The sequence below is a fragment of the Cololabis saira genome, chromosome 17, assembly GCF_033807715.1.
Source record: "Cololabis saira isolate AMF1-May2022 chromosome 17, fColSai1.1, whole genome shotgun sequence".
NCBI lineage: Eukaryota > Metazoa > Chordata > Actinopteri > Beloniformes > Belonidae > Cololabis > Cololabis saira.
Genome location: NC_084603.1, coordinates 25,665,201 through 25,686,728, shown reverse-complemented (window position 1 = coordinate 25,686,728; position 21,528 = coordinate 25,665,201). Strand labels below are relative to the sequence as shown.

The 21,528-nt window shown below is 38.7% G+C and overlaps 1 long non-coding RNA gene across 2 annotated transcripts; it reads left to right on the top strand.

Moving 5' to 3' along the window:
• Positions 1 to 18,454: 18,454 nt before the first annotated feature.
• On the top strand, positions 18,455 to 20,944 carry LOC133463832 (uncharacterized). 2 transcript variants are annotated; one of them, XR_009784377.1, is made up of 3 exons: positions 18,455 to 19,051; positions 19,266 to 19,346; positions 20,898 to 20,944. It is a non-coding gene; the product is annotated as an uncharacterized LOC133463832 (long non-coding RNA). The 2 variants fall into 2 exon arrangements; XR_009784376.1 differs by lacking the exon at positions 20,898 to 20,944 and having other exon boundaries at positions 18,455 to 18,852; positions 18,958 to 19,051; positions 19,266 to 19,570.
• The last annotated feature ends 584 nt before the right edge of the window (positions 20,945 to 21,528 follow it).

Sequence of the window (21,528 nt, the reverse complement as noted above, 5' to 3'; positions counted from 1 at the left end):
TTGCACTACTGTAGCTACTTCTGAGGTGCAGCAGATGCAGCATGATGTGAAGATGGTTGGAGATGTGTTTGGGCCTGTGATGTCCACGAAGGTTAACTGAATGGCATGTTTTCCAACAATGCCTGACACAAAAGTGACATGGTTGTGTTGTGCTGGATTTTTTTAGTTGAGTTTCTTTAACCCCACCCCCCCCCCCAAAAAAAATATGCACTCAAACAGAAATATTCCCTTACAAAAGATGCAAATGCAACTGTTTGTATTCTTTGCTTTGATGCATGTTAGTAAAGGAGGAAAGGTGAACTGTAATGATCACTGTGGAAAATGACTGACTAGTTCAGACTGATAACCGTAACAGTAGGTTTCTCTGGTCCCCTTCCCAATTTGACCAGTGATGATTGGTTTAGCCGCATGTCATTGCTCCGCCGCTGGTTCTCTCGGTGGTGTTCAGAAAATAACGTGGCCTTTATCGACAATTGGAAGACGTTTTGGGGAAAGCCCGGTCTGATTAGAGGAGACGGCATTCATCCCACCCAGGATGGTGCAGCTCTTATTTCTAGTAATCTGGCCAGTATTATTAGACACTCCCCCTGACAATCCAGGGTCCAGGCCAGGATGCAGAGCTGCAGTCTTACACATTTCTCTGCTGCTTGTCGAGGACTACCGCCTGTCAATAAAAATATAGGAATACATTATGGCCGCGTTCAGACTGCAGGCAAATCTGATCTGATTCCTTCTCATATCCGATTTTCAGGGCTGACTGTCCACACTGTTTTTAGCAAGTGTCTATCGGATCTGGCTCTGTTCAGACTGGGCCACATCATTGACTGATCTGACGGGTTGCCGTAGCAACGACGTCGGAGCGGAGGCGTCACCCAGTGCGTGTATTGTGTGAAGTCATGTAATTGCGACATCAAAAACAATAACAATACGTGCGTCTTGCCCACCCGATCAAAGGTTATGGGGATCCTTTTTTTTAAATTATTTTATTTTTTTATATATATAAAAAAATCCCAAAATATCTGTACCGTTTCTGATTGGGTCGGCACTGCGCATCATTTTAGACACAACAATGCCGCAAAAGTTGTGTCTCGGCGGAGGGACCCGGCGTCCCAGCAAAATGAGAAACAGAGAAAAGTGTTCAGAACAAAACCACCAGCAAACTAACAAACCAACCAACAAAGCTCAGAGTTAACAAAACGAACCAGCAATGAATCCCACAGCCCCGCTCTTTAACCTCTCCTCCTGATGAGCTGACGGGCTGCAGGTTCAGGCTCACAGCGTGACTGAAGGCTGATTTATGGTTCCGCGTTACACCAACGCAGAGCCTACGGCGTAGGGTACGCGGCGACCCGCACCGTACGTGGAAATGCGGTCTTTTTTTCTGCTATTAAAACATGATTTGTAATGTGAATTTGCAACACTTAAACTACAAATAATAGTTTTTGACGTGACATCAGAGATTGTACATGCTCTCTGTGAAAGGATGAGTAGCTCCACAACTGGAAATGGGCGGGTGGTTTGGAGCATGGGTCTGGGACAGTCATATCCGATCTGAGTGTTTGGAGCTGTTCAGACTGAGACGCATCTGCCCAAATGAGATATGGATCGGATATGAAACTACCTCCCGGAGGTGGTTTCGATCTGGTTTGCAAAAATCGGATCTCATGCGGTTTGGGACTGTTCAGACTTCAAAAGAGTCATCCAGTTTCAATCTGGATGGGCTAAAAATCGGATATTGGCTGGCAGTCTGAACACGGCCTATGTAATTGGTGATTCTAACAAGGTGCCTAGCAAAATAGAATTGGTGACAATTCCCCGCCCTCCAAAAGTTCAACAAGTGCGGTGTGGTAGAGGTGTTAATAAAAATAACCTTGTAAAAATTAGCAGACTACTAAATATACAATCTTTTCATCAGTTTCATTCGTACTTCTCACCTAAAAATATTGAAATGAACTGAATTTGAACTAGTTCAAAATGAAAATGGTGAACTATGAACGTGAACTGTTCATTTTTAAACTATGTGAACTGAACTTTGAACTAGTTCATGAGAAGTATGAACTTGCACAACACTGCCATTAGGTGTGTTATTATGATTTTTTATATATTATGCGCAAATATAATTTTTACAACTGCATATCCTCAAAGCAGACAAAGTTTCGCGCCCCCCCCCAGAGATCTCTGGGGGCCCGGACCCCAGGTTGGGACACACTGGGTTAGAGCATGTTGTTGGGATTAAAGGGGCAGCTCTAGCTTGGTTTAAATTATATGTATTTGACAGACTCTAGTTTGTTCATGTACACGAGGTTTCTTCAGAACAGACGAATGTCTGTTATGGTGTTCCGCAGGGTTCAGTGCTAGGGCCACTCTTGTTCAGTGCAGCTCTTGGGAAGTGTAATCCAGAATCACAGCATACATTGTCATTGCTATGCTGATGATACGCAGCTCTATTTGTCCATGAAGTCAGATGAAACAGAACTGTTAGCTAAACTTCAGGCATGTCTTAGGGACATCAAGGACTGGATGTCTGGAAATGTTTTGCTTCTAAATTCACATAAAACAGAGGTTATTCTTTTTGGTCCAAAGCATCTTAGGAAGGGATTAAATGGTGTTGCAATGGCTTCCAGTGCAACTGTGAGAAACCTTGGTGTTGTTTTTGGATTTGTCGTTTAAACCATATATTAATCAGGTTTGTAAAATAGCATATTTCCATCTCCGTAATATTGCAAAGATTTGGAAAATCCTCTCGCAGAGTGATGCGGAAAGACGAATTAATGCGTTTGTATCTTCTACACTAGATTACTGTAATGTGTTATTAGCAGGATGTCCAAGTAATTTGCTGAATAGTCTCCAGCTGATCCAAAATGCAGCAGTGCGAGTGCTGACAGGAATCAGCAAGAGAGACCACGTCTCTCCAGTGTCTCCAGTGTCCTTCTCTTCTCCTCTTCCATTTTTTATTAATTATAAGTATCTCATAGCCATCATTGTTGTCCATCGTTCTTGTAGTTTGTTGTGCTGGTCTGGGTTATGGTTAGGGTTAAATATTCATACTTTTTCAATGGATAGAGTTGAGCTGGAAGAGTCCAAACATAAGATGGATGTTCAGGAAAGGTATGAACAGAGGACGTTGTGGTTAGCACAGAAGGACATGGCAGAAAAACTGAAAAATGAAAGGAAACTACTGACAGAGAAGGATGAAGAGCTAGCTCATGAGAAAAGTTTACTGGAAGAGGAGAAAAGAGAATTGGAGCAGAGCAAGAATGAACAACATGGCTCACTCTGAAAGACATGATGTCAAAAGTCAAGAAGGATGAAAAAATCCTCCAAGAGAAAGAACAAGCTTTGGAAGATAAGATGAGAACATTTGAAGAAGAGAACTGAGACCTTCAACAAGAGAAAGAAAAGCTAGCTAATGAGAAAAGGCTACTGGAAGAGAACAAAAGAAAAAGTGAAAAGAGAAAATGAGAAGGAGGAGATGGATTTGAAAGAGCAGAAGAAAAGACTGCAACGAGAGGAAAAGAAAATGCTGGAGGCCAAGAGAAAACATGAAATGGAAAAGGAAGAGTTGCAAGCAGAAAAGATTGTTTTGGAGGAGAAAAGAGAAGAAGTGCAATATTTGTGGCACAATCTCCATCTGAAGGAAGCTCAGATGAATAAAATGAAGGTGCAAGAGAAGGAAAGAGACAAACAACTGTGGACCGAGCGGAAAAGGCTGCAGGAGGAGGGAAAGGTCTTGATGGAAGATAGAAAACTTAGCTTGACTTGGTACTAGCCTCCAGCAAGGTGAGGCATTGCTCATGATCTACCAAGGTGCTCTGCATCTTCTCCAGACTTCAACGCAGCAATCAAGTTTTTAAGATATTCCGCAATGCTGACTCTGTGTTTCTCCAGCAGGCCTTCGATGCTAGACAAGCACGTGCTAGCACAAGCACCTGGAGTTTCACTGTCGCTCTTCTTGGTTGACTTTGCTGCTTTTGACCATGTTCCAGGTGGCTCAATGTTATTATAATTTTGCGATGTATCCATTCTGACCTGGGTTGTTGAGGGTATACTGAAAGAATTACAGGAGACAGAGACTACACCACTCTCTCATGCTCACCAAACCAGAAGTCGAGTTGAGGGACTTCTTGATTAAACTAAGCGACATCCACAGTGTCCATCCTGCAGGTTAGCAGCTTTTTGTTAGATTTATCAAAGAATATTGTCCCTTAGGTAACTCTCTTGCCCACTGTGATAATCAGTGATAATCTCTCATTAAGACCTCCGAAAAATCATGCCATCTTTTGAATCGGGGGCATAATAGATGTTCTTTCATCAGAGGGACCCACTGCTGCACACCCCTCACATACGACTTGGTTCCAAGAAGAACACAATCATCATTAAATTTGCAGATGCCTTATAATCCCTTATCACCCTGTGGTGAAAATGAGACAAATTATAGAGAGGAGGCGTCAGTGTTGTAGATTTGTTATCAAGATAACAAATAGTTTAAATATCAAGAAAACTAAAGCACTGATTTTTAACCTGAGGAAAAGGGGGGAGACATACTACTCTGCGCATTGGTTAGACAGAAATAGAAGAAGGTGAAAACCTTCAAATTCATTGGCAGCTAAATCAGCCAAGATTTCACTTCATAACACACAAGTAATCATTAAGAAACCTCAGCAGAGACTGTTCTCCCAAAGGAAGGTGAAGAAATGTGGCATGCCACCAATGACTCTCAGTATCTTTTGCGAGGGGACAGCAGAGAATGTCCCTATTATGATGTGCAATTGCAACTGAACAAGCCAAACGGGTCCTGCAACATGTCATTAAAACTTCACAGCCTATCACTGTGGTGAAATTATCACAACACAGTCATCAGAAGGGTCACAACATATCCAAACACAGCCCACACAGTCAACAGAGCCCATTCACATTCCTGCTATCAGGCAGAGACTGCAGGAGTGTGAAGTCTCGGAAAAAAAAACTGAACGATAGCTTAATTCAACAGGCTTGTGATCACAGTGTAGTAATTCATGTTTTTATAGTTCGATATTTTGATCCAATTTCATTTAAAATCTTTTTTTTTTAATTGTATCAACTGGATCGACAAAGTAAGAAATTCATTGATTTGCTTTAAGTTCATGACGAGGAAGGAAGTTTCAGCCCTTGTATGTGCAGCATGTTGGTGCTTTTGGACAAATGAGGAGCAAAAATTACATTTCTATATCTAATGTAGTAGATACAGTATTCATGGTGGTGTGTGTTTCAAATGACACGCCGCTGTTTGACAGCACAATAACAAAGCTGAGTTTTTCATCTCACTATAAAAATGGATGTTTTGAGCATAATTTACTGAGATGCTTCAATGTCCACTGCATGTTTATTATGGGACTTTCACCTCTAAACACAATGAGCTGTAATGTGGAGCATACCAAAAAAAAAACAAACACTGTGATTTTAATGTTTGCGCATTCATCCTGTGAATATTTTGTTTTACTCTTAATCATCAATATCTAGCTATGTTGGTTTTCAAAATAAGGTTTGTTTTCTTTGCAAAAAAGCTATCCATAGCTGAAGGACGGGTGTAACATGTAAGATTTATACCTTATCTGTAGAAGACAGGAATATTTTCATGTTGTTCTCTCAAATTCACTGCAGACTATCTCTTAAATTATGCAGTGCCTTAGACAGAAATACAGCCTTAGGCATTTCTCACTTGCAGTTTGTATCCAGGGAATTTGCATCTCGTCAAATTATTTTCAGTGAATTGTGAGCAAATTACAAATTAAAGTATCCAAGTAGTTTTTGTATAGTCGTTCTGTAGTAGTATTAAGTTATTTTTATATATACATATATATACATATATATACATATATATATATATATATATATATATATATATATATATATATATATTATATATATATATATATATATATATATATATAAAGTGAAGTGTCTACTTTCTGTTTTAATCAGTTTAGGGGATTTGCCCTTGAGACATTCCCGACATTTGTATTTTGACCTTCCATTCCAACAAGTGTAGTTGTAGTGGAAAGAAGTAACATGACTGTTTTTAATGCGTGCACATCCTTTGCAGTGAGTGGTGTATAGGAGTATGTTTGGACCTCGTGAAATGCTGAATATCATCGCTTAAGATGCTTTTACAGTCATGTTTCTGGTAGCAAGTATAGAAGATGTGTGGATGTATGGGTGGAGATTATTTTAGAGTTTGTCTGTGAGTTTCTTTGCCCTCAGTTTGGTTCTCAGAAAATGAAAAGCAAGCTCAGTTGGATTTGTGTTCAGTTTAAACTCAATACTAGTTTTGTGAATCATCCTTTGTATTAAAATTTCTCACATTTCCTAATTGTTTTGAGTTCACATGTTAGTTTTTTTTGTTATATAGTTTAGTCTTTATGGATTCTTTGTCAATCTGTCTGTTTTCTTTGACATTCTCCAGTATTGTTCTCTAGACTTTCTTCCATTTGTACTACCTTTCTCTTTTTGCCTTTTAAGTGAAAACTTTCACAAGTGACCAGAAGGGAGTTTCTTGTGACTGTACTAATTTAGCATGCAGTTGGATTAAAGGTGGAACACTGTTGCCAATGTGAGTTTCAGCCTTGCCTCAATTAGTCTCTTTATAACATTATCTTTCACATCAACCACCAGGCGCATCCTTTCCTTTCCTTTGCTTAAATCCGAAACAGGGTTAAACTGTACATTTTATGAATTAGGCCAGGGATCCTCAAGTCTGTTCCTTGTGGGCCAGTGTCCTGCATGTTTTAGATGTGTCTCTGCTTTAACACACCTGATTCTAATTAAAGGTCATCATCTGCACGCCATCAAGGTCTGTACAAGTCTGATGATGACACAGTCATTTGTATCAAGGTGTGCTGAAGAGGAGAAACATCTAAAACGTGCCGGACACCGGGCCACGAGAACCGGAATTGAAGACCACTGGTTTAGGCAATACCATGTTAAATTGGAGCTAAGTTGGCCTCATGATAAGTACAAACATCTCCATGAGTCCATTGGATTGCCAGGTTGTTACAGAGGTGTTTACAAAGGCAACTGCCAGCTACAGTACAAGTGTTGTTAATTTCATAGAGATAAAATATTTGATAAAAAAACTATTTTTTTATCTGGCCCATTTTTTCCCCCCGGCCATTGTCCAGTTACAAGTCCATAGTGTAGTGACTGAAGTGTGTAGAGATCATACAGCTCAGGATTAATCCTGCTGTTTCTTTTTCCTTATTGATGAACATCCATTTGGATCCCGCTCAGCTGGCAGCCATTCAGGCTCATACCTTCACAGTACTTCCTCCCTGTTTGACAAATACAATGGTTACTATGTGTTTACTTAATGTGTTTGATCTATCTTCAAATGAAGAAAAAGAGATCACGCTGTCTCAGGTGCCATTTTAACCGCATATCAATCATGTTGCGATTACTACTCTTACCGCTATTTAGACAGAGCTCAGCGGCTGGGGGAAAAACCGGCGAGCAGCTGGCAGACGCCCATCAGCGCTCCATCATTATGTGTGAACGACTAAAACATGCTCACCAATAAGCCATCTCCAACTGCTGACAGATATCTTGGTCTACCAGTCTTTCAACAAAACACAGTTGCTCCATACCACACTTCAAGTAGAGAACTACTTTTTCATTATTTATGTTGAGTTTTTTTTTACCACCCCTGCTCTCTGTAGTACAATCTTCCGCCCACGTATGTTAATCAGATTCTTTATCCATGTTCTTCATCTCTCTTTTTTATGTTCCTGTTGTGAACAAATCACAACAGCTTTCACTTCTTTTTCCACTCCTCGGTGGGGGTTGGAGGTAAGGGGTACTTGTACACTTCATTGTGTCATACATCATTTTTTCTTCCCCATTAGATGAATTCATATATAACAGTACATTTATGTATATTATGGGGTGTATCAGTTTTTATTATCAGTCAGCTCAGCTAACAGCCAGCCGTTATCACTTCCTCATCAGTCATTTGTAACGCTACCAAAACAATTGACTGTTTCCACTAACCCAGCGTCCTCTAAATGCCGCGGTCATCTCTGATTTTGCCACAGATATGTCTGAAATGAGAGATACCCCTGAAAACATTCATCGGTAGCTTCAAAGCTCGGCTGAAGGAGCTGGTACCTACGGCTAACTTTGATTGACATGAGGTGGGCATGTTCCTGTCAGCTTCCAGCTCCGTTCATTTTTGCCCATTTACAGCATGGCACCACACATTATGAGGAAAAAGAGGCCCCAGAAAAGGGTGAAGTTGTGGACAGGTTGTCTAGATATTTCTACAGTCTGGGATTCAAACTTCATACGTTTTTCACAAGGAGCTGTAGAATATAAGCAGCATGTGAGGCACTGAGCTACTCCGTTCTAAATCACTTCCTTTCATCAATTTATTTCCTCTCTTTGGTTCGGGATAGTCTGACAGTCCCACTGCAATCGAACTGCAACACGATTCACTTGCAAGTGAACTGAGACCCAAATTTTAAAGCGGACCAGTTTTCCTGTGTGGTCAGCACCAGAGGTAGGATGAGCTATCACAACTGCCCAAACAAAACTGATATCCAAAGAAACAAACTTTAGTCCATTTTAAAGTGGACCAAACTCCTCCCCTGCTAAAGCACCCTAAGTCACTCCGTCACCATTCTGTTTATGTGCAGCCTCCATATTCCTTGCACAGTTTACATGATTGATTTATTAGTTTGCTTGCTATACATACAGAGTGTATTTATGTCATGTTCTATTTTTAGATTGATGGCTCAAATAGCTCAACAGACTTTGAATGAACTTCTTCTGTTTTAACGCTTTTTGTGATTTCATTTGGCTATAGTTTCACTCTATGGTAAGCTGTTAAACTGGCTTCACTTTAAACTTTTCTCTGGTTGTGTTTATGGACCAAATCGTCAGGAAAAGCACATGGTCTGGTAGAATAAAGAACACTTGATCATTCCCATTTATAAACGTGCTTAAAATCAACACGTGGATGTGTTTATCGAAGCATTTCTTCATTTTTCCATGCCCTAGTCATGTTAAGATTCCACAGGCATGTTGGCGATATTGACCTGACCCCTTTGTAAGCGAAGGGCTGGCAGAACGAAAACTGATGTTTTTCATCACACACAGACAGATATGCACACCCCGTCTACAAATGTACTCTTCATTGGAGCACAGCAAGAGGCCCAAGGGGGGTTACTTTTTTTTTTCAAATTTTTTTTCATCAAAATCAACACATGCCATTCAGAGCCCCACTTGATTCAGTTGGCACACTGACACCCGAGTTCTGATTTTAAAAGTAGAGGGAATCAAACAAATCTCCTTTTTTCACTTGCTCTTTTAGGTGTCTTTTATCAGTGTAAATGACATCCAAACAGATTTATATTTAGTCATGTGTTATACTCTGATCCTCTGTCTACTCATCCATACATGCTTTGTTCATACAAATTCTGCCTCCACTGTAAGTGGCTGCCTGGGGATAACGCTCAAGATTGAACTTGTCCTCTTCTCTCTCCTCCTGCACTTTTGCCCAGTTTCCTTCCATCTCATCATTCTCGCTCCATTTCTCATCATCTCTCTATTCCTGTCCATCTCCATTTCTGACTTTGAATCCCTCTCTAATTTTGTAGCGGGCCTCAGGAGCAGGAGTGTAGCAGGACTGCATGATTATTCATATCATCCACAGAAAACAGAGTGTCTTTTTCCTTCTACACACTCGCAGCCTACAGCCAGTTTGCCGATCTATGATTAAATTCATCAACACCCTAGTCTTCTTCCACACGCAGACACATGATTCTCCTCAGAGAGTTGTCATCAGAGCTCCCTCTCTGTTAGAAATAGCTTCACACACTGTAACTTCCTTTGCACCAAGTTCAATGAAACTCTTCTCTTTCCTTCATTTTAATGTATCCCTTCATTTCTACTTTAGGAACAGATATTGGAGCAGCATGCTTACATCACAAACATCACTTGAGTTCAGTGGTTTCGGTTTCTTTCTGACTGATGCAAACCTCCGCGCTGTTTTCCAGAATAGGCCATTATGAATCAAATTGATATTATGCAAATAAGGATTGAGAATGAGCACAAAGGATGAAAGTTGGACAACTGGGATCGTCCAAATCTGCCAGCAGTATGAATTAATTGTGTCCTAGCATGTGGGGCCTGAGGAAGTAACAGCAGGACGGGGCTTTGTCCCTCTTGGTGCGGCCTGGAGCTCTGCTGGAGTTTTAGATTTGGTGATTAGGCGGCGAGAATGAGCTGCTCAGCGGAAATCTCTGCTGAATTCTGAGGAACCGCTGAAGGCATGTTCTTCACTGCATCAGTAGAAGATGAAAATGGAAGAAGAAAAGAACCTTTTAATGCTGCCTCAGAGTCAGTTGGCCATTAAACAATAGGCGAATCCTTCAAAATCCTCTCATTTTTACTCCCGTCTCTTCTTGTGAGATGTCTGATTTAACCATGTTAGTTGAAGCCGATGCCTTTTACTTGCCTTTTCTGTTACCTTGACTCAACGTGATCATGTAATTCACATTTCAGCCTGTTTTTCATTTTTAGTTCAGGATTGCTTTGAACTGTATATGTACCAAAAAAGAAGTGGATTTTCTGCAAACTTAGCAGGTTAAACCTAAAATGGGAGAAACTCACGGCTTTCTATTTCAGTGAAATAACTTAAACCAGAGAGAGAGAGGGTTAATTCAAGGTATTGAGTCAGTTGCCATGGTAACCCATTCTCTGAACACTTGGGAGAAGGTTTTGTTCCATAAATCCAGAGTAAAGCTCCCTTTTATCAGGCTGAAACAGTTTTGATTTTGATACATATTCAGTCTTATAACACATATTTTGAGACATCTGGTAACAATGACGTCCTTTTATTGATGAAGCGGCTGCAGTGGTTGAAATGGAGCTGAATTCGTGTCGGGAAATAATCTTATGGCCTCATATGGATATTTCATTAACCAGTAATTTAAAAAAAAAAAAATGATTCATTAATTTTTCTCTGCAGAGTCACATAACCTATACGTCATCTAATCCATCAATACGTCACAAAAAGTACACATCATAGGCCGTGACCTAATTTCAGACCAAATACTGTGTTACTTTATGCGTTTTTGCCCTTGGAAATTTACTTTATTCCATTGGGATGCTGAACATAGGGAAAGGGAATTGTTGTCAAGTAGTTTAAGATATTTTTCTTTTTGCCTGACTTAGAAATCAATACAATTAACGATTTTTTAAAAAGGTATCCTGCTATGACCTTTCTTAGTAAAGGAATTATCTTCAGCACCCATATTTCCTCCGAAGCACGTTGAAATATTTTCCCTTTGCTAGCAGAAAATGTTAGTGAAGTGACAAACATGACCCTTTCATAATGCGTTACCTGTCTGAAATATGTTTTGATTTTTCATCTTTTGCAGCTATCAATATCTTGTTTCAGCATGTGGAAACGTGAATCTTTGGTAAACTTATGTTAATATGTTTACTTAGGCCATAATGGTTCTTAAATATTTAAATTATTCATTTACTCTCTCTGCCACCTTCTCCATGCCGACTCCGTTTCACCTGTGCAGCTGTTTTACTTATCTGCAGAAATTTGAGTGATTGCTTTAAGAACACTAATACTACATTGATGATAGCTTATCACTTTGCATTCATGTAACTGAGAATCAGGGTTTATTGAATTACTAAATGAGGATTTTAACACACCTTTACCATTAACTTCCTTGCAGCCTGACAAAACAAAACAGATCCCTGACAGGACACTGCAGGAGTGGATTAATTATTCATCTGAAATATTTTTAACCCTTTCTCACCTGATGCTATATGTTCTGTGCTTTTAAGTGTTCACGCCTGATGTGACATAAACAATGAATCATCTGATCAATTCATAATATTAATTAATTAATTCAAATCATTAAGGCATAATCCCTCACAGTTTTTTGTTTCTTGTTTGAAGTTATTTTATTTATTTTTTGGACAATTTTAATTAAATTAATTAATTCAGCTTTATCTGAATGTCATGTGTGTGTGTGTGTGTGTGTGTGTGTGTGTGTGTGTGTGTGTGTGTGTGTGTTGGGGGCAGGGCGTCTACACATCTCAACTCAAGGTCAGCTTTCCCACAGTGCTGAACAGAAACTGTTCAACCTGTTATTCTCTTTTATTAATTCTATTAATAACTAATAATAATTCCAGAAGGCCTTTTTAAAATGATTTCTTTGGTCTAAATGAGTTAAAAAGGAAGAAGTGCACTGGTGAGTTAAGGAAAATGAGAACATCTTGACAAATGTGGAAGACAACAAATGTTTTTTGATGATTGTGGAAAATCCATGAAAATCCCCTCACAACTACATCCCAAGTCGATAGGAATCTGAAGAAGAAAATATTCATTTATCATCGTTCAAGTGTGCAATCAGGCTGTGCCTTCCTGAATGTAAACAGAGTTTACCTCAAGATGCAACTGGTAACAATCAGAAACCGACAAGGCAGATTGAATATACAGAAAAAAATGTTTTTCTCCTAGAATTTGTTAAATATTTGCCTGTCTTGAAACCAGTTATGTAGCCTACAGTGTTTACATTCCTTATTCTTTTTTAAATAAAGGACATTTCCTGATGTTTTTAAAATGTCACTGATACATTATTTAAAAGGAAAAAAAGCCCCCTTTCGGTTATATCCTGTGACTTAAACAGTAACAGTTTGTGAGGAAGATTCAGGTTATGCAGACGGTGGGTTTGAAACCAAGCAGTGTTACTTTCTCTAATAACCACATTTATTTTTAAGCTATAACTAAGCTGTTTTTGTGACAAAGTATAAACAATTTTAGTGCTTAAACTTGCTGTAAAAATAAGTGAAACAGAAACACTCATGCCATAAGGGCCTAACGTCTCCATAATGGTCCCCTTATTCAACCACAACGCCTCCCAACTCTTGTACTTTGCTGGACACCCACTGGGAATGAGAGAGGGCTGATCAATCATTGCTGCCAGTCTACTTTGACTCTTGCTCACTTGACCTTTTCAATACGCTCCCAACCCCATCTCTTTAAAATTCCATTTATATATTGCCGGCATATCCCCATCATGCTGCGTTGAGTGACAGCTTTTTGCCAGACACTGCAGCTTACAGCTTGGAGAGAAAAAAGTGCTAGCACTCGCAAGAACGGCAAAATCAATGATACTCCTAACCCTGTGTAAATTGGCCCAGTTTTCTCTTGGCTAGATGTACTTGCAATCAAAAAAAAAAAATGTTTTGACTGTCGAATGCAAAATGGCTGTAAAATTTGATCAGAGGTGCAGTCATATGCAGCAAATTGTTGGACCGATGACTGCTAATTTGGGTACTTACATTATTAGCAATGTTTAAACCAAGATGAAGTCTGTACTTTTAAATCACTATAATGGTGTCTTTTTTTGTGTGCATATTGAGGCGATGTCCGCTTTATCCTCTCCTATATTTATTTTTGGAGCTAAAATGTGACTCATCTACTTTATTAGATAACACATTAAATAGATGACAGTAGCAATGAGCAAAATTAGCCCCAAAATTTAGCTTTAAATTTGGTTAGATTTACAAAAAAATAACATATTTTTTGATATTCTTACTTATAAAAATGACAGTTTTTGTGCTGTTTGTGTAACTATTGTGATTCCAGGCAGACAGATCTTCGTCCAGATCATCTGAGACACTACACAGGTCCCTGAATTATAGGCTACCTGCAGAAGTCGACCCTAAGCATCATTCTCCTGACTCACCTCAAGTCTCATGCACCTTTCTTCTTCTGTTGTTTCTAGGCAGGTCACAAAAAAGTGTGTTGCGGCTATTTGACCTCAAAGTTGAATATGACTTTTCTTTTAACTTGTAGGATAATCCTCTTCAAATTCCTATAATATAATTGAAAGTGGACTCCAATCTTCTAATCAAACATTTGTAGCAGCTTATTAATGCAGTTATAAAATATCAGATCAAGCCTTCTGCTTGCATATTCTAATTATGTAGATGAGCTCAGTGTGGCGGTGCATTATATGCAAATGTACCTGAGATAATGGAATTACACAGGCATTGGAATCAGAAATGCATGATAGTTAAATCCAGCCTAAACAATAATTAACCCTCATTGAAGCCTCACAACCATAATTTTACTACTATTACTATTGTCATTTAGCAGACTTTTTTCCAAAGCGACTTACATCTTTCAATTTATGAATTAAAACTTTAGTTTTGGTTATTTTTTTTTCATTACTTTTTTTTCCAGTATATGCTCATGGTCACAAACGTTTTGCATAGAATTTTATCAAGGCTGTGGTTTGAATGACGAATGAATGAGGAGAGTGGAGGGCAAAACCTTGTAAAATGTGTTTTGAATAAAAGAGGTAACCAGGTTAAAGGCTCACAGGTTTGTGAGTACTCATTTAATAAACAGACATTTGAATGATGATTCATTGTTTAAACCTCCATGTGAAAATCTAGAATATGGTTTCACATTTTAATGTCATGGCATGGCAAGGCAAGTTTATTTGTATAGCACATTTCACGTATAAGGAAGTGCTTTACATAAAACATACAGCGGATTGCAAAAGGGAGATTTGGAAGTACATTAAAGGTATAGTCAGTAATGTTGGAGAGCTAGCAAGATTTGAAAGTGGCACCTCCTCTAAGCCCCGCCCCCTCCTCCCCCTCCCGTCAGCGCTCCGTCCAAAGCCACGCCCCCACAAACTTTGGGGAACGCGCATTTGCAGGAGTCGAGTTTTCCAGGACATTTTGGACCTCACTTTTTCAACAAAACTACCCCATGTCTCAATCAACTGTAGGGGAGGCCGGTTTTAGGGGGGGGCAGGGGTGGGCTGTGCTCAACCAAACATGCGTCCTGCCCACCCAATCAAAGTTATGGGGATCCTTTATTTTTTTATAACTTTATTTTTTTATAAATATAAAAAAATATCACAGAATATCTGTACCGTTTCTGATTGGGTGGGCACTGCGCATCATTTTTAGACACAACAATGAACGCATACTGCAAAAGTTGTGTCTCGGCGGAGGGACCCGACGTCCCAGCAGAGAAGTTCAGAACAGCACACAGAGCAGACGCTGAAGGCTGATTTATGGTTCTGCGTTACACCAATGCAGAATGGTGCGCGTCGCTGCGTACCCTACGCCGTAGGCTACGGCGTACCCTACGGCGTAGCCGTGGCTCCAGAGCCTGCACAGCACCGCAGCGCACCGCCACCCGCACCGCCGCTCTCCGCCCTCGCCGGGATGGAGACGCCTCCATCCCCACGGGAAGGTGGTATTTATGGCTGCGTTTTCTCGTTTTCTGTTCAGCAAACGTGACTCGAGTGTGTGAAGTTTTCCGGCAAGATTTTCGACGTGCAAGTGCGCACATGGGACAGAGGGGGGCGTGGGCGGGACTTAAAATGAAGGCATCTGATTGCCAATCCTCTGGTCCTCTGACCAATCCCAGAAACTTGAATTGCCCACCCCTGTGCTAGAGTTTATCCTAACTCTCTTTGGGTGCAAGGCAGGGTACAGCCTATGGGTAATCAGTCCATCATCTGATGGCCACGTTTAGCCAAACAACCACACACACTCACTCCTATGGACAATTTAGAATAAACAGTTGATTTGACATGTTTTATGGACTATTGGAGGAACCCAGAGTACCCCGAGAAAAACCCTTGCAAGCACAGAGTCCCTGCTAGGATGCAAAGCTGGAACCCTCTTGAGACAACAGTCCTAATGACCTTGCCACCATAGGATAGTACAATGTTTGCAGGGGAGATCAAAGAAAGATTAATGGTATGTGATTATCTGTCTACACTGCTTTCACTTTAAACAAAGTAAATTATTAAGGGTATCCATCCAACAAAGACGGGCTTGCTTTGTCCAGAAAAGTCAACAGTAGGCTATGCTGATTAACTGCATGCACTTTGTGTTTTACTAATTCACTCTTTTTGATTTTATTCCTCTGTTAGTTACTTTTGATAGAAACATCTGCTTATGGTATTGTAATGTAGCCCTCAGATATGTGGGATGATGTATGTTTAAACCACTAGGTGAATATCTGTACTGAAGCTGAATGCATCTAAGTTTCCATTAATAAGACTTGAGAGATGAGCAAGATTTCAGTAAGTTTAATTAAGCAGGTGCATGCAAGTGGGTCAGAACATACATCAGGCGTCTCGATGCAGGAAATGACACAGGACAAGGGATGCATAATGATTTTAAACACCACAAAATGATGACCAATCCTTACAATTCTGTTAAAGATATAATGGTAATGTGAGAGCTAATATTTTATGAACAAAGTATCAGTTTGCACACTATGGGCCTGATTTACTAAAGGTTTGCATGCGTAAAAACGTGTGCAAACTTGACATCACCCGCGAACCAATGTGCAAGCTGATCTACTAACAGCGTGCAAAGAGCACTGCGCCTCTCAAATGAGCAAAATAGCACACGCTGTTCATTTAGTACTTTTGCCCTGATGAATAATCAATATGGGGCGTACCCGCCAGAAAGCGCTAAATACTGGGAGGGGAAAATGCAAATAGGTCCATTTACCACACGCAATGAGATTTACCAAGCCTGAAAGTTATTGCGGGGATTGTGATTGCGTCTGTATTTAATACGTTCGAAAGGAAGGTGCTAATCTGCCCAGCATTACGCACCGATGGCTGCGCAGCCATCGGTGCGTAATGCGCTGTTATTGCTGCAAGGAGGCGACATCGCCAAAATCAAAGAATACGCAGAGAGAGAGTCTTTATTCTGCTGCATGCTATTTTAAAAATGGTTGCACAAGTTTTATTAAAGGCCACTTTTTCTTTAGTTCTTCGCCTTATATCTTGCCACCTTCTTTTAACCTCATCTGCCGTTCTTTTTGTCTTACCAACTGCATTTATTCTATCGCAGATTTTCTCCCATATTGCGTTTCTTTTGGTAATGTTTAAATTTCTTTGCTGTAGTTCATGAATGTGTTTATTTGCCTCTTCCACTAATATCTCTAACTCCAACTCGTCAAATTTCATTTTGCGCTTGCGATCCTGCTTTCCATCCAGACTCTCCATGGCGCAAACCGTAAGACACGCAACACCTCATTTAAATACTGCGGTTTGCACCTGTTATCAATTGCGCAAGCATTCTTAGTTGATCACACGCAAAACACACAACAACAGCACGTGCAAACTTTTTCAGTGCACACGCAATTTAGTACTCTTTATTTAGGATCTTAGTAAATCAGGCCCTATGTACCCAGGCCAAGACTAATCACAGTAGATTTGGTTTAATCAAACTGGTGAAAGGCAAAATTTTCCATCACATATCATAATGTGGTCATGCTTACCGTGCATGACATATGAATCACACTGTTGGGATGTGGAAAATGTAGGTTCCAGTATCCTCCAACGCTATATCTCTGGAATCCTAATTGTTGTTCGACAACAATGTGAGGAGGATTTTTTTTTATCTTGTTTGTGCAATGTTTATATGAAGAAGGTTTAGGGACGGTAACATAACATAATATTTCTTCTTTGGATAGTGACGCTTAGGTGAATTCCTACGAGCCTTCACTACTGGACTCTCTGAATAATATCATGGAGGACATGTTTGATATGGAAGCATATGAGGGACTATATTCAAATTAAAATGCATTTGCGGAAATGCTTTTTCATTTTAAGAATGTGCCCGCATTATTTGAGTCAAAAATAAAATTGATAATATATAATCCGAATTGCATTTTAATTTTCGTATTCAACACTGCTTATTCTTGTACTTAATTCAAATTAAAAAGAAAAAGACGTTTGAGATTTAATTTTCAAATCATGCCTCAGCAAATAGTTCACAATATTCAATTTTAAATCTAAAATTTGAAAATTAAAATGCATTTGCAGAAATGCTTTTTCATTTTAAGAATGTAGCTGCATTATTTGAGTCAAAAATAAAATTGATAATATATAATCCGAATTGCATTTTAATTTTCGTATTCAACACTGCTCATTCTTGTACTTAATTCAAATTAAAAAGAAAAAGACGTTTGAGATTTAATTTTCAAATCATGCCTCAGCAAATAGTTCACAATATTCAATTTTAAATCTAAAATTTGAAAATTAAAATGCATTTGCAGAAATGCTTTTTCATTTTAAGAATGTAGCTGCATTATTTGAGTCAAAACTAAAATTGATAATATATAATCCGAATTGCATTTTAATTTTCGTATTCAACACTGCTTATTCTTGTACTTAATTCAAATTAAAAAGAAAAAGACGTTTGAGATTTAATTTACAAATCATGCCTCAGCAAATAGTTCACAATATTCAGTTTTAAATCTAAAATTTGAAAATTAAAATGCATTTGCAGAAATGCTTTTTCATTTTAAGAATGTAGCTGCATTATTTGAGTCAAAAATAAAATTGATAATATATAATCCGAATTGCATTTTAATTTTATTCTTTACACTGCACATTTTATGTCATAATCAAAAAGAAAACAAAGAAGACATTGCTTTTTCTTTTTCATGCTCTGCCCGCAAAAAAGTGTACAATATTCAAAATGAATTCGCAATCCCAGCGGCGCAGGAGAGTGACGTCACGGCTTCTCCTGTTCTCCAGCTGCAGCCCAGAAACCCTGGAAAATGCTCACGTTTTTTAAGGTGACATCGTATTTTGCCGATTTCCCAAAGTCTGTTAGAAAAGGTCTGATTTCCTACAACTCTAACAGAGTTCTAGATGTCAACATGAGACACAGACAGCAGCGTTTCTCTACACGGAGCGCTGGTGCCGGGCTGACTCCTCCTATTCAGACACGTGTGTTTGTTTACAACCTATGGAGCACGAAATGCAAAGAGGAGCAACGTCGACCGACAAGGTACAGTAATATTACCGGATTTTGCCACAAAAATGACTTTACTAGCATTTTTGCTTGTTTTTAGCATAATGTTTGCATGTTGAGCATGTTATTTATTTATTCCAGCTTTGTACATAGACGAGTTGCATCAAGTCCAGGCAAGGGACACGCAGAAATTCTACCCCTGTCGTTGTCCAGCGTGACAGTCTGACCGTCAACGGTATTTTTTCATACAGTAAAGTTGTCACTTCTCAAAAGTACACTTCATTGCATGGTCAGATGTGATTATTATTGTTTTCTGAATTTGGAGAGCAGAGTTTGGCATACAGGCATACCACTGACTGAGGAGCCAGAAAATGTTTTAGAGTCCAGGTACATTTTTATGGCTAAATATTTACTCTAATCTAAATTGTATGTTTTGGTCCTGGTTATAGCATGCATTTCCTGAAAATGACTGCTGAGGAGCAGCATGAGTCTCCAGATGAGGAGGAGATCAATTATTTGAGAAAAACAATGTAAGTGAATGTTTGTGAGTCTTTTTGTCTTGTTTTGTTTTACTCGTGTGTAATTGGCAAAGTATTCAAGGCACTTGCAATGTCAATGTCAATGTCAATGTCAATTTTATTTATAAAGCACATTTAAAAACGACCGAGGTCGACCAAAGTGCTGTACAGCATACAAGAAAATAAAACAATACCAAAAGAAAAACACAGTACACAGTGTAGAAACAATAAAATCACTAACATACTAAAATGATCAATAAAATAGTAATAAAAAACATAACAGTACACATAGAGTGCACAATCACTTCACACAGATGTGGGGAACTAAGTTGTCACACACTAAAAGCCAAAGAAAATAAATAAGTTTTCAAAGAAGACTTAAAAACCACTAGGGTCTGGGCAGATCTAACATTTAGTGGCAAACTATTCCACAGCTTAGGGCCGGCCACCGCAAAAGCTCGGTCACCTCTAGTTTTGAGCCTAGATTTCAGGTACGCTTCATTTTGTGGTTGATTCAAAATTAAATGTACCTGCGAATGCCTTGAATTGTTTGCCAGAAACACACTGAAGAAGGGGGATACGAAAACGTGTGACGATAAATATATATGTATATATATATATATATGTATATATATATATATATATATATATATATATTTTTTTTTTTTTTTTATTGTATTTTTATATTTTCAGCCACAAAAAGAGGGGTATACCTTAAATACATAGAACACAAACCCCCACAACTCAATTTCCAAAAAAAAAAAAGTCAAAGTCCATACATACCAAAGCATATTTCATAGTGCTATAATCATGCCAAATATACTAACCAAAAATTCTACTCAATGCACTAATTGAGAATACCAGATAGTACTACCCTATCTGTTCTATCAATGACTCTGAAATAATAATTAAATAGTTAAATAATATTCCTACCTACTTCTTGATGAAGGGGACTTATAAAAAAAAAAAAAAAAAAAAAGTAGGAAACACTTAATGTCATTACTTTCTTATCCTAAGTTGGGGCTGGTCCGTTAAAGAACCAAAATGATATCCAAATATATACCCTCAAAACACAACGAAAACAAAACCAAAAAAACCTAACAAAACAAAACAGACATAAACGGTGGGAAAACCCCACTTAAAACAAACACAACAACAAAACAATACAAACCATTACACTCAGGTCTTATCATTGTCACTATGCCTTACAATTACCTACGGATTTCTTAAAATCAAATTCTGTATGAGATTGCCATATTTTTAAAAAGTCTGAGGATTTGCCTTTACTCTTGTAGTAAATATCATCAAGTGTAAGGAGCGTGAGAGTTCGTTCCACCAATGGGCTAATACTGGGGGTTTAGATTCTTTCCAATTTAAGGTTATACATTTCCTGGCTGCCAACATAGCAAGATAAATATATTTTTACACTTGGAATTGCTGTTCCTTTTATCCTTTTGAGCTATATTTTATTAGGAATTCAGCACACAGTTGAGTGCATTGTCTCCTATTTATTTTACTGGTGTGTAATTCCATTCTTATGTGTTTATGTATGCTCACGTGCAGCATTGACATCGATGATCCTGGTCAGAGGTTCAGGAAAAGGAGACGGCTCTGATGAGGAATATATTCCTCACCTTTGTTTATGGTATGCTTTACTTATTGGTTGTATATCAAGTATTTAGAAAATGTATAAAAGTACATATGTAATATGATATATACATATCATATACATATACTGTAATATGTATAGTACAGATTTTATTTGAAATGATAAAATACTATTAACACTATATGATATAAAAGTGAGTAATGTGACAGTAACAGAGCTGTTGTTTTTTTCTCAACTAACAGGACAACTTCAGATTTCGAGAACTTCCAAAATCACATCCTGATGTTTGCAGGAAAGCATTTTGGCTTTAGCCCACCTGTATACACAGCTCAGACGTTGCTTGTAACACTTGGTTACAACCACCGCCTCCCTGCACGAAACAGTGATGGGACACAAGATGTAAGTTGTTGGGGTTTTTGATATCATAGTTGTCTGACACCCGAATAGATTCTTAGCACTGTTACCATATCTCGTTGTGAAATTGTTTTAAATTATGTTGTTGTTTTTTCCCAAGTTACCGATGGTTCTACAATAAAAACATGAAGAGCTGAAGTGTGTATACCCTGAAAGAGAAAAAGGACTATG